Source organism: Bombina bombina, chromosome 1 (assembly GCF_027579735.1).
Source record: "Bombina bombina isolate aBomBom1 chromosome 1, aBomBom1.pri, whole genome shotgun sequence".
NCBI lineage: Eukaryota > Metazoa > Chordata > Amphibia > Anura > Bombinatoridae > Bombina > Bombina bombina.
The window spans coordinates 966,624,884-966,637,599 of record NC_069499.1 but is presented as its reverse complement, the minus strand read 5'-3'; positions in this window follow the sequence as shown (position 1 = coordinate 966,637,599).

Sequence of the window (12,716 nt, the reverse complement as noted above, 5' to 3'; positions counted from 1 at the left end):
GAGCACAGTAGTTAAGAGCTTTATAAACCGGCGTTAGCCCAGAAAGCTCTTAACTACTGACTTTTTTCCTGCGGCTGGAGTTTTGTCGTTAGATGTCTAACGCTCACTTCAGACACGACTCTAAATACCGGAGTTAGAAAGATCCCATTGAAAAGATAGGATATGCAATTTACGTAAGGGGATCTGCGGTATGGAAAAGTCGCGGCTGAAAAGTGAGCGTTAGACCCTATTTTGAGTGACTCCAAATACCGGCGGTAGCCTAAAACCAGCGTTAGGAGCCTCTAACGCTGGTTTTCACGGCTAACGCCAAACTCCAAATCTAGGCCTAAATGTTTCTATTTTGTCAATTCTGGGAAAATCCTCTGTACTCTTGAATTCTGTATGCACAATCATTATAGTCACGTTTTTATTGTACAGTAGACTTGACATACTGATAACTGTTTACGATTAGCATCTTTAGTCTCCTATAAGCGCCCCCTTAGATTGGATTTTATTATCTTATTATAAACTTCAGACAATATGCACATTCTAGATGCACTTAATACCTCAATGTCTAAATAAAGTATGCTGCGAGGTGTAGTGGTGTTTAGGGGAAAGATGCAAATGCTAGAGTAGAGCATCAGTGCTTTACTTAGTGCTACACAATGTCTTGGTCCTGCTAGACACTCACCTATTGTATCTGCTGAACCACTTGTTTATTGTACCTGCTACCTGCCTATGGTACTTGCTGGCCATATCACCTTATTGTACCTATTGGTCTGCCACCTTCTTTTAGTACTTGTTGGTCTGGAACCTTCCAGTAGCAACTGCTGGCCCATCACCTGTCTGTATATTGCTATGTCAATCCTTTACAGAAAAATATCCATTCATGTGTATGCATTTTCATTACTAAAGCTTCAAATGATTCTTCCGATCAACTGGCACATTCCAAGCTACTTGACATTGATCTTCAGTAACCTAGTACAGGCAATAACTGTAAAATCAGAATTGTGTTAAAAAAAATCTTAGCTTGCCCTAACCTATTTATTAAATCATATTTTGTAATAACTTAATTCATATGTGACTGAAGGGTATGAAAGATACTAATATGGGAAGTGAGTTACTAGCTACTTGGTAGCTACTGTATATGAGAGTGTGACAGATGTTCATTAAGTGACATAGTTATTATGTTACCACTTTTTCTCCTATTGACCTCTGATTTTGCACAGATCATAATAATAGAAACCAATTCGCTGGCCTTTTACAGCCACTAAGGGACATTTTAAAAATTCTCAGACAGTTGAACCAACAGAAAATTAGCATCTGTGCCCTTTCATAAGCCATATATCAAAGTGCATAACACAAATAGAAATGATTGTACCGCTTAAACATGGAATATACAATTGGATTGTAGCTTTGGGTTCAGTTGAATTGCCTGTCCATGAATATTTTTCATTATAATAAGCACTTTGAGTTATAAAAATATAGTGTGTTTTGCATAATCGCTCTGTCTTTTATTTTCATTTAATGTTTTGATAATGAGACCATTCATGTAAATTAATTTCATGCATGGATAAATGTTATTTTTTTATGGAAAATCTGAGCATGTACATACATCACCTAGTACTACAGTCGACAGAAAAATGTACGGGAAAAGCGTTTGCAATCTCTTTGCATAATCTAAGAGGGAAAAAAAAGTGTTAATGTTATTCATTCATCCCTCTTTAATAGGAATAGGAGAATTGTGAATAGAAATATAAAATCTGTGAAAAGTGTGTGCTTTCTATTATGATATATACAGCCACTTATTAAATGTATATATGAATCTAATATGTAGAAGGACCTTCAACAATTATGTCTAAAGTGCTGCAATTATATTTGTCTAATTGTCACAATGCTCTTTAGATTTAACATAATGAACTTAAAAAAAATGAGGAAGAATTCTATACTAAGAACATGATTAATACGTGAGTCACATCTGGTCAGCTTTCTATAGACTGGTTTTATGTACACTTGAGAATTTAAATCTTAATCAGACTGGAGGTTGCAATTGTACACAAATTGCATTGTAGATTGTATATCCGGCCAGAGGTTTAATTGGGGTGAAAACTTGTCATAGGTTTAATTGGATTGTCTAGTTAAAGGTTAGGTTAAAGTTAAAAGTTTACCATCAAGGGAATCAAATTGGCAAGTTTTGAATGTCATAGGAATGTCCTTCATTTGTAGGTTGGCTAGAAAAATGAAAGAATTCATAGAGAAATAAAGCTTGCTTACCATAAGGTGGAAATTATTATTATGTAACGATGCAATGCAGAACAATAGTGTACATTTAAAATTAAGTATGAAATTGAGTTTCATAACATATAGCTCACAATCCATATGCAAACTGAAGGAAAATACAGTCAACAACTCTGTCACAACAATGTGTAAATGGCAAAAATGTAACAAGTGTACTTTTGAGTGTAGTAACAGAAACATGTATCTTAGGGCCCAGTTATCAAAAACTTTCCACCTTGAAGTGAAATTATTTTGCATATTCACAAGGGCAGAACTCACTTAATTCTCTAGTGGCAGATACTGGATGTCCCAGACAGATGAGAGCTACTTCCCCAGAACGTAATGAGGTAAACAGAAGAGCACCTGGTACTGATATATAGGGGTAGATTTAACAAGTGCCGGGTGGACAGGATTTGCTGTAGTGAATCATTTCTGCCCGACATCACTAAATGCTGACAGCATACTGCCCCCTGCAAATTTTCGGCCAGCAGTGGGTGTCAATCATCCCAATCAGATCGGATGATTGCAGTTTGCCCCCTAAAAGTTGGCAGACAAGTTAAGGAGCAGTGGGGTCTTACGACCGCTACTTCTTAACTTATGTTAAAATTCAACTTATGTTAAAAAACGGAAACTTCGGGAGTAGAAAGCAGCATTCGCAGCTTGTTAAATCTACCCCCATATTCTCAGTTTGCAGAAAATACATATTTAACTGAAATGTTTTACTACAGTGTAATTTGCATTTGCTTCTAGCTTATTATACAGTATTTTGAAGTGAATTTTGAGCTTGTTGTGAAATTCGATCTTCATCTGCATACAGCGGGCAAGACACATCAGTGAGACCTGTAGATAAAAAATACTTAGAGAATATAATCAGCGTTGTGAGAGGCACACCCATAAAACTCCCCTGTGTAGCTCAGTTAATGGGGTATATTTATCACAGTGGGAGCAGACATGATACGATGTACCGTATCATGTCCGCTGCACATCGATAAATGCCGACAGCATACGCTGTCGGCATTTATCATTGCACCAGCAGTTCTTGTGAACTGCTGGTGCAATTATGCCCCCTGCAGATTTGCGTGCAATCGGCCGCTAGGCTAACAAGCACGTGTATATATACCAAGAAGCCCTAAGGATTTGTACATGTTAGCCTGATGAAACGGGGAGCCCCCCAAGAAACGTGTCGCTGCTAAACTCTGTATTTTATTGGGGAGATTCTTTTTATACACCCAGCTGTAACATTTTTTATACCTTTGGTATTTTTATTTTTTTAATAAAATACTTATTTCCATATACAAGCCTGGTGGATGGTGCAAAAACTCCCTTTCAGTAACCCAAGGGCGATATAGCCCTCCTCTCCACATTTCTCTCCCAGTTCCAGTTCCAGCGATCCAGTGTCATTCGGAGACATAAAGCCCTGGTGAGGACTCCACGTTATCAGCCAGCTGGTTTGCTGCAGAATATCAGCCTGCCTCTACCGGCACAACTGAGTGCCATCTCACTTGTTAGTACCCTGTGTTTGTTCATATCTGGATTTTTTTTTGGTCTTTATTGATCTACACATGTGGCGCCTTTGTCCTTTTCTTTGCCTTTTTAAATCGGAAATGTGATTTTAAACAACTTTCAAATGTACTTTTATCACCAATTTTGCTTTGTTCTCTTTGTGTTCTTAGTTGAAAGCAAAACCTAGGAGCTTCTAATGCTAATTTCTTAGACCTTGAAGACTGCCTCTAATCTAAATGCATTTTGACCATTAGAGGGCATTAGTTAATGTGTTTCATATCGAAAACATTGAGCTAATGCACGTATAGTTACCCTGGAGTGAGCATTGATTGGCTAAAATGCAGGTCTGTCAAAAGAACTGAAATAAGGAGTCAGTTTGCAGAGGCATAGATACAAGGTAATCACAGAGGTAAAAACGTGTATTTCTATTACAGTGTTGGTTATTCCAAACTGGACAATGGGTGATAAAGTGATATTATTTCTTTTTAACCAACAATAATTCAAGTGTTGACTGTCCCTTTAAGCTGTGTTGTTGGCATCAACACAGTGATATGCCATCATGTATAATTGTAATGGGCATCGTTTGTATTAAGAGAACAGTTATGACATCACATCACAAAAAGCAATCAAACTAATCAACAAGGACAGCATGTGATGATGTTGTCTCAAAACACTTGTAAAACACGATCTGCAAACAATCTGCTTCCATGGAGCCGGTCCTATAGAAGCCTATTCAATAGTGTGCTCCACAAGTGTAAGAAGACAACATCATCACATACCTATCCTTTACACATTAAATTACTAAAATATATATATATATATATATATATATATATATATATATATATATATATATATATATACTTCTTCCTCCTTCCCTTCTTCCCATGAGACGGAGGCTCTGGGGAGGGCAAATGCCTTTTCCGATGAGTCCTCCTTGGAGATGGTTTGTGAAGAAGGGGAGGAGGAGTACTATGAGTGGTTGGGGATTCACCAAGCAGAGGAGATGGAGGAGGCCCAGGAACAGATGGTCCAGGAGCGGATGGTCCAGTAGCTGAGGGTCTTCCCATTCCTGGTCTGCTTGCCACCTCCCGGAGGACCTGCAAGATAATATTTTGTCCTTCAAGCAGGCGGTTCATTGCATTTCTCATGAACTCTCTGTGTGCCTGTTGTTCCCTCTGGGAGCTATGCATTTCTAACAGGAAGGCCCTCATCAGCTCCACCTCTGGTACCTCTGGGGGGATGTTCTCCTCAAGAGGAGCTGGTGCACGGCGGACTGCTAGTGCATAGTTGACTAATGCACGGGGGAGCTGCTGCTGCATGGGAGGCTGCTTATAAAGGTCTTACCTGGATTGGAGTCTGTAGCAGAGATATGTGCTTACCCTTACAGGTATCACAGCCCAAAGTGATCCGGTAAGAAAATCACCTAGGCTGTGAATAAATGCACGGGGCTGTGTGCAAAAACCAAGGATCCAAGTATGCTGTACAAACAAGAGTAAATCCAAGAGAGTAGTGAAGGTATTGCAGAGATCAATGGAAGCCAGATGTGCAAGTAAACAATGAACAGAGCCGAGGTCAAAAGCCTGGGTCAGTCTTGGAGATTTCAGGAACAAAGATGCCTAAACAGGGAACATGAAACAAAGAACTGACACTGAGAACAGGAAAAGGCAGGGTTATATAGCCAGCTAATGAGCTGCTAATTTGTAGGAATTCCCAGTTAAGCCTGACTGACAGGTTGTAAATGAGCACAAGTGATCCAGGCAAAGCAGTATCCAGAGTCAAGTCCCAGTGCTGCAGGCAGGATAAGAAACTGTATTTAAAGGCTTACATACACACACAAATAGAGAGAAGCAGCTGTGGCTTAGAGGCAAGAGAACAAGCCTAGGATAAGAAAAGACCCAGGTTCAAATCCCTCGCTTGCCCCCAAAGGGGTGACCACGTTTGGCTGTCTGCATGGAACAGTGAGAACACTGCTCCAGGGATCTCTTCTGCATGGGGGGCTTCTTCAGGGGTGAAAGGTGCAGGGATATCTTCCAGTTCTCCCAGAGGTGGTGAGTTATCTGCAGCACTCTAATTCCTGGGTGAAGGAGGAGCCTGTTTGTGCTGTGTTTCCTCCTTCCCGGCCACAGACTCTTTATATTTGAAAATGAAAGAAACAGAGATATTAGCACAGTTACAAATAAATATGTAAATGTTATATTTGAAAGTGTATTAATAAACCTGTCTTCGTAATTCAATTGTAACCAAAAGCAATCAATACGATTTACGTATTTGCAGACCCGTCTTTCGGATATCTAGATGGTCAATATGAATGTATTTTTGTGTGCGTCTTAAATAGGTTTAAATGCACACCTAATCTGTAGACTAAATACTAAATGTGATGGCTTTTCTTCAAATACAACTTTTTCAAGGTAATTCTGAATGCGTTTCCGTAATAATGTTTAAAAAAGCATAATTGTGTTAGTCATATCCCTAATTTCTTTTGCGTGTGAATGGGTTATGAGGTGTATGTAAAGAGATTAGTAAATGAGCTTACCAGCAGATGAGAGGGGCAGGTTCCTGGTATCAATTCCTCCTTCAATACCGACTGCGGCCACCTCTGAGATGGTTGGACACAGCATGTCCTCCCAGTGGCTGTATACAAATGTCTGTTCTGGCCTGCCACCGGTCCCTGCATGGTAAGCATTCTCCCTTGACATCTTCTTCTTGAGTTAACTTCTGCAGTCCCGATAGCGGTGCTATATTGATTTGACATCCCTCTTGAAGTCTCCCACTGCGCTGACAGCATCCATGACCTCCAGCCACAAATTTTTCTTCTCTGAAGGAGTGGCCTTCGGTGCCTGCATAGAAAAAGCAGAGATACTCCAGCTGGTGCAAAGTCCACGACCTTTATTGTGCAAAGTGGGATACAAAACAGCTACGTTTCGGGCACACAATCAGCCCTTTTTCAAGCCTGCCTGTAGCCTCCTAGCCCTCTCCATATAGGCTGCTATAAGGACCTTCTTCTCCTCCATGATATACCTTTCTTCCCTCTGCCTGGGCTTCCCCTGTGATGTGAGCCTCTGTTGTCCGGACTATAATTCACCCTGTCTGCGCTCCTGCCCTACACCACTGGGCCCAGTCACTTGTTCATCTTCAACAATGTGGCTGGGCCCACCCACCCCTTCCTCTCCCCCTTCCTCTCTAGTTCCTCTCCCCCTTCCTCTCCTCCTCCCTATCCCTCTCTCCTGCATAACCTGTTCCCTAACCTCCTCCATAACCTGCTCTCTAACCTGCTGAGTAACCTGCTGCGTAATAAGCTCTAAGAGCTCCACGCTGATCTTCTGCCTCCACTAGCCCTCCTGCCCACCATACTCGTTCCAAATGTGAAAGTGCCCAAAGGAAAGGGGGTCAAAATAATGAACTAATAGTAAAAAGTGCTCAAACTGTGAATGGTATTAAAAAAATAGGGTAAGGGGTATTAATTAACAGACAAACGTATAAAAAGAGTAAATGAGGGTATGTAAACAATAATTTGGTGTAAATCAAACAAATTCTATGGGATGGGTATGGGATTAAAGGGAATGCGGTATGGAGTGTTTGTGTGAGTGTATGTAGTGTGTATAAATAACAAGGATTAGACTAAGCGCCATGGGGATTGAACGCTCTAGCTTTATACACGAGGACTCCTAGCTGGCCCCAAAGAGAGACTAATAGAAAATGAGTAATGTATAAAGCGCCTAAAGGTTGGGTTATGAGTGAGTCACTGATCCAGGCTAAATGTAAAATCTGGTCCTTAAGACACTCAAATGTATAAATAAGGTATAAATTAAGGTGTTTACAGTATAAATTAAAATGTAAGTTTAATACAGCAAGTTAAAACATAGTAAACAGTATATAAAAAACAATAATATAAAAACAATGATAGTAAAAACAGTAGTACAAAATAGATGGGAATTCCCAGGCCAATACAGTTGATAAAGTTAGTATATTCAAAGATCAAATAAATGTCCAAATAATATCCAACAAAGTTAAAGTGTCCAGAAATCAAGTATCCAAATTTGGTGTCAAAAAAGTCAATAATTGCAATTATAAATCCAAAGGTAGTGATAATAAAAGCTGATGTGATAAGGTGAAAAAGTATATGAAGAGGTGTAAAAAAGATCAAAAATGTTATATATAAATATATATATATATATATATATATATATAAAGTGAAAAATAAAGAATTGAAACAAATAAAAATATATATTAAAAATATAAAAGTGCTAAAATAACATTGGTGAAAAATCACTTTAGTGAAAAATCAGCGGCACAGATGATGGAAACAAAGTGTTATAGTGAAAACAAAAACAAAAACAAAAAAATCTTTCAGTTTGATCCTAGTAGTATTCCGTATCTTTTTGGATTTTTAGTGTTTAAATGTCCTATAAAAAAATTAAAACAACATAGTGTAGATCATACAAATTAAAATGGAATTATTGAAAATATGCTTACCCACTGTCAACACGTTTCGGCCCCTGCAAGGCCTTTTTCAAGACTATACATTTGGTTAACACAAATGGCCTTATATAGGGTAAGCAATAAAGTATATTTTGGCGCCAAAATCACCTCTTTTTGGACCGCCTACTTCCTGTTTGTGGTGCATTATGGGTGAAACCTTTAAATATGTGAAAAACGTCTTCAAATTGTTGAAGAAATTAATTGATATCTTTTAATGATATGGCTGTATGTTATGATACTAAAAAATGCTAGATGCTGCTTAAAAATATCTGTTTATATTCGTTAAAACAATGGTATGTTGCTGTATTATACTGATGACATCACTTCCATTATCGTCAACACCGGAAGTGTGTCTACCAATAGTGAGCTTAGTAAATATAGATAGAGTGCTTAATAGTTGATTCTCTAAACATGTGATAGATTAGATTTATAAGATCAAGAGGTAAGAACCATAACAGATGACTGTAACAAATGGTAATAGACAGACCGATTTGTGTGGAATTCCCAACCGGAAGTGTGATAATAACATCATTTCCGGTTTTGGCTGACCGATGATAACAATAACAAATGTTTTGGAAATCATATAAGGAGCTATTCATAGACTGCCAATATATATCTTTATATTTTCTAACACCGAGGCATAGAGGAATTAAGTAAATAGCAAGACTCTTGGAAAACCGGAAGTATCGATAACACGTCACTTCCGGTTTCGGCTAGTAATGTAAATGATGGGGAGTATCTCAGAACTCACTTTGTAGTTAGGCTCTTATAATAAGTCAATATTGGGTTTCTTAAGTCAATGTTGGGTTTCTTAAGTTGTATTTTCTAGCAACGAGTTATAGAGGAATCAAATGGGAAAACGCTTGATAAACCGGAAGTATCGATGACATGTCACTTCCGGTTTCGGCCCACAGTGTAAACAATGGGGGAGTATCTCACTTTGTGGTTAGCTCATATAGTAAGTTAGTATTAAATTTCTTGAGTTGCCCAAATAGTCAGTTTTCTATAAAAAGTTCAAATGTTGTTTTAGTTTAGTCCAACAACATTTGAACTTTTTATAGAAAACTGACTATTTGGGCAACTCAAGAAATTTAATACTAACTTACTATATGAGCTAACCACAAAGTGAGTGTTAGGTTTCAACTGATGAAAGACAGTTGTTTGGATCTGCAACTGCGAAACTGTTATAAAATGTCTCAATGGAGCTGAGATTTATCTTATCAGGAAGACAACCAGCTAGCTCACAGTGAATTTTTGGTAAGATACAGTTGAGGTATATTCAGGTATGAACCTGGTTATGATCTCAGAAATAAATCAGAAGAATGTCTCTCTCTATGAGGAAGAGCTATATATATAATTAAGCAGGCAGTCCTGAGTAACTGAACAGTGTTTCTTGTAATCATATACCAGGTGAGTAACAAATTGCAGTGATGAGAAACTTCACATATATACATATATACAAATTAGAACATGTTCATGCTTACCATAATCTCAGGACACTTTGTTTGCAGTTATTTCAGTGAGAGGAGAGTTTCTGATCTGCAGCTGACAGGCAACAGTGAAGCAATGCAATAAGGTAAGAGACAGAGCGGCTGTATGGAAACTGGAACTCACTTACAGGTTGTTATTCCTTAGAGCCTTTAATGTAAATAGTCAGCGGCAGACTTAGTTACAGTGACTATGACAAACAAAAGAGCAGAGGTTTGGTATTGTAGCACAACTGTTTCCTTTGAGAGGAGATGATTGCTGCAGCTTGTGGGATTCAGCATGAAGTGGGAATCAGTGTCCCAGTTTGTAAAGATCCAGTGCTGCAGGCAGTTTAATGATTGGAAAGTTTCCTATTGTTTAGGATGCTTGAAATTTCTCAGTAGATAAAGGAGATTAGAACAGTAATTTGTAATCCAAAATATCTTAGGATAAAGCAGAGAGAGCAACTATATTACTCCTATAACACTCAATAACTAAGCACTTGTCTAAGGTTAGAAGACAGGTGATATAGAGTAGGTAGGTTGGTCTAATGAATAAAGGTGGTATTGGAAGTTATTCACACAAGTCAGTTTAAGGTGGAATACCTGACAGAATCCCCCCTTCAAGCAAACTGCACCACGGTTTGTGGCCGAGGTCTATGAGGATTGCATCTATTGGATTGAGCAATAAGCCTAGGGGCAGTTATATGAGACTCAGGTTCCCAAGTATCCTCATCGGGGCAGTAGCCCTTCCAACGAACCAAGTATTGTAGTTCACCAGTATGAATCCTGGAGTCAGTGATCTCCTTCACTTCATATTCCTCAGAGTCTATAAGTGGTGTTGTTGGTGGCATCACCTGAGTCTTGGTTTCAACAGAGAGACGTGGAAGGTCGAATGGATGGTTAAGGTAGTGGGCAACTGAAGGGTGACTGCATTCTCGTTGATTACACAAATGATCTTAAATGGTCCTATGAATAGACTGGCTAATTTTTTACTGGGAACTTGAAGTCGTAGATTTTTTGTCGACAACCGTACCCAATCCCCTGTAGTATATGTCGGTGGTGTTCTTCGCCTGAGATTGTAATAATTTTTCTGCACTACCTGTGCGGTCTCCATATTTCTGCAAAGTAGTTGGAAATTCTCAGTTATTTTATCAGCCAATTCTTCAATGGAAGGATTCAATGTGACTTGTTTTGAAATTACAGAGATATTGGGATGGTATGCAAAATTAGCAAAAAATGGGGATAACTTAGTAGAGGAATTGGTAGAGTTATTGTACGAAAATTCAGCTAAAGATAAGTATTTTTTCCATTCATCTTGATGATATGCACAATAACATTGTAGGTAGGATTCAAGCCACTGATTAATGCGTTCAGCCTGTCCGTTGGTCTGCGGATGATATGCAGTGGTGTATCTGTGTTTAATTTGGATTTTCTGGCAGAGGTTTCTCCAGAAACGGGAGGTAAACTGAGTTCCTTTGTCCGTGGTTAGTATAGATGGTATGCCATGTAATATAACATCATTATCGATGAAGAGCTGAGCGGTTTCAGAGGAACTGGGAAGTTTGTGAAATGGTATAAAATGAGCTTGTTTCATAAACAGATCTATAATGACTAAAATGGTATTCATACCTGATGATACTGGTAGTTCAATGATAAAATCCATGCCCAAATGGGACCATGGTCTATCTGGTATCTGAATGGGCATGAGCAAGCCATAAGGAGCTTTCTTTTCAGACTTAGAAGATGTGCAGATGATGCAGTTATGTACATATTCCGTTATGTCTTGTATCATCTTAGGCCACCAGTAACTCCTAGAGATTATTTTATTTGTTCTTGTAATGCCTTCTGGGGATATAGAGTACCCCAAAAAGGAGATCCTGGTGGTATGGAAAAGGCATTTTTCTGCTTTGGCATACAAACTGTGAACTTGTAACCGGGATAAAACCCATATCACATGCTTAATGTGATCCTCTAAAGTTTGTGAATATATTAAAATGTCGTCTAAATAGACTACGACACATATATCCAACAGGTCCCTAAACACATCATTGATGTAATGTTGAAAAGTGGCAGGGGCATTACATAGGCCGAACGGCATTACCAGATACTCGTAGAGCCCATATCTGGTACGAAATGCCGTCAGCCGCTCATCTCCCTCTCGTATGCGAATGAGATTGTACGCGCCTCTTAAATCAAGTTTAGTAAATATGGTCGCCTCATGCAACCGTTCAATCAGTTCGTGGATTAGAGGGAGAGGATATCTGTTTTTTACTGTGATCTTATTTAGTTCCCTGTAGTCTATGATGGGACGTAATGACTGATCTTTGTTCTTGACAAAGAACATTCCCGCACCAGCAGGAGAGATAGAAGGTCTTATAAATACCTTCTTCAAGTTGTCGTCTAGATAATACTTGAGGTGTACCAATTCAGGTTGGATTAAGGGATATAGATGGCTATAGGGTATAGCTGAGCCCGGCTTCAAATCTATGGGGCAATCATAACTACGGTGAGGAGGTAGTGTTTCAGCCTCCCTTTTACTAAACACTTCAGAGAAATCTGCATACACGGGAGGTATTTGTAAACATTCCTCAGACATGTTTATAAAATGAGGAGTGTTTAAACAGACTTTTTGAAAGTGAGACGAATCTAAAGAAACCTGTAGAGTTTTCCAATTTATAACAGGTTCATGTAGTCTGAGCCATTGCATGCCCAATACAATAGGGAAATGCTGGGAAGGGAGCACATCAAAGCACAAAAATTAATGGTGGTTAGAGTGAGTACTTACTAATATGGGTACAGTATGGTGAGTTATTGGGCCGCTAGAAATATATGTACCATCAACAACACGAATTGACACAGGCTGTTGTTTTTGCTCAAGTGGTATTTTATTAATTTTAACAAACTCCAAATCAATATAAGTCCTATGTGCACCCGTGTTAACTATGGATTCTACTGGGTAGCACTTACGGTCCCACTACCAGAAGAGAGAGAAGGTACAGTAGTTAG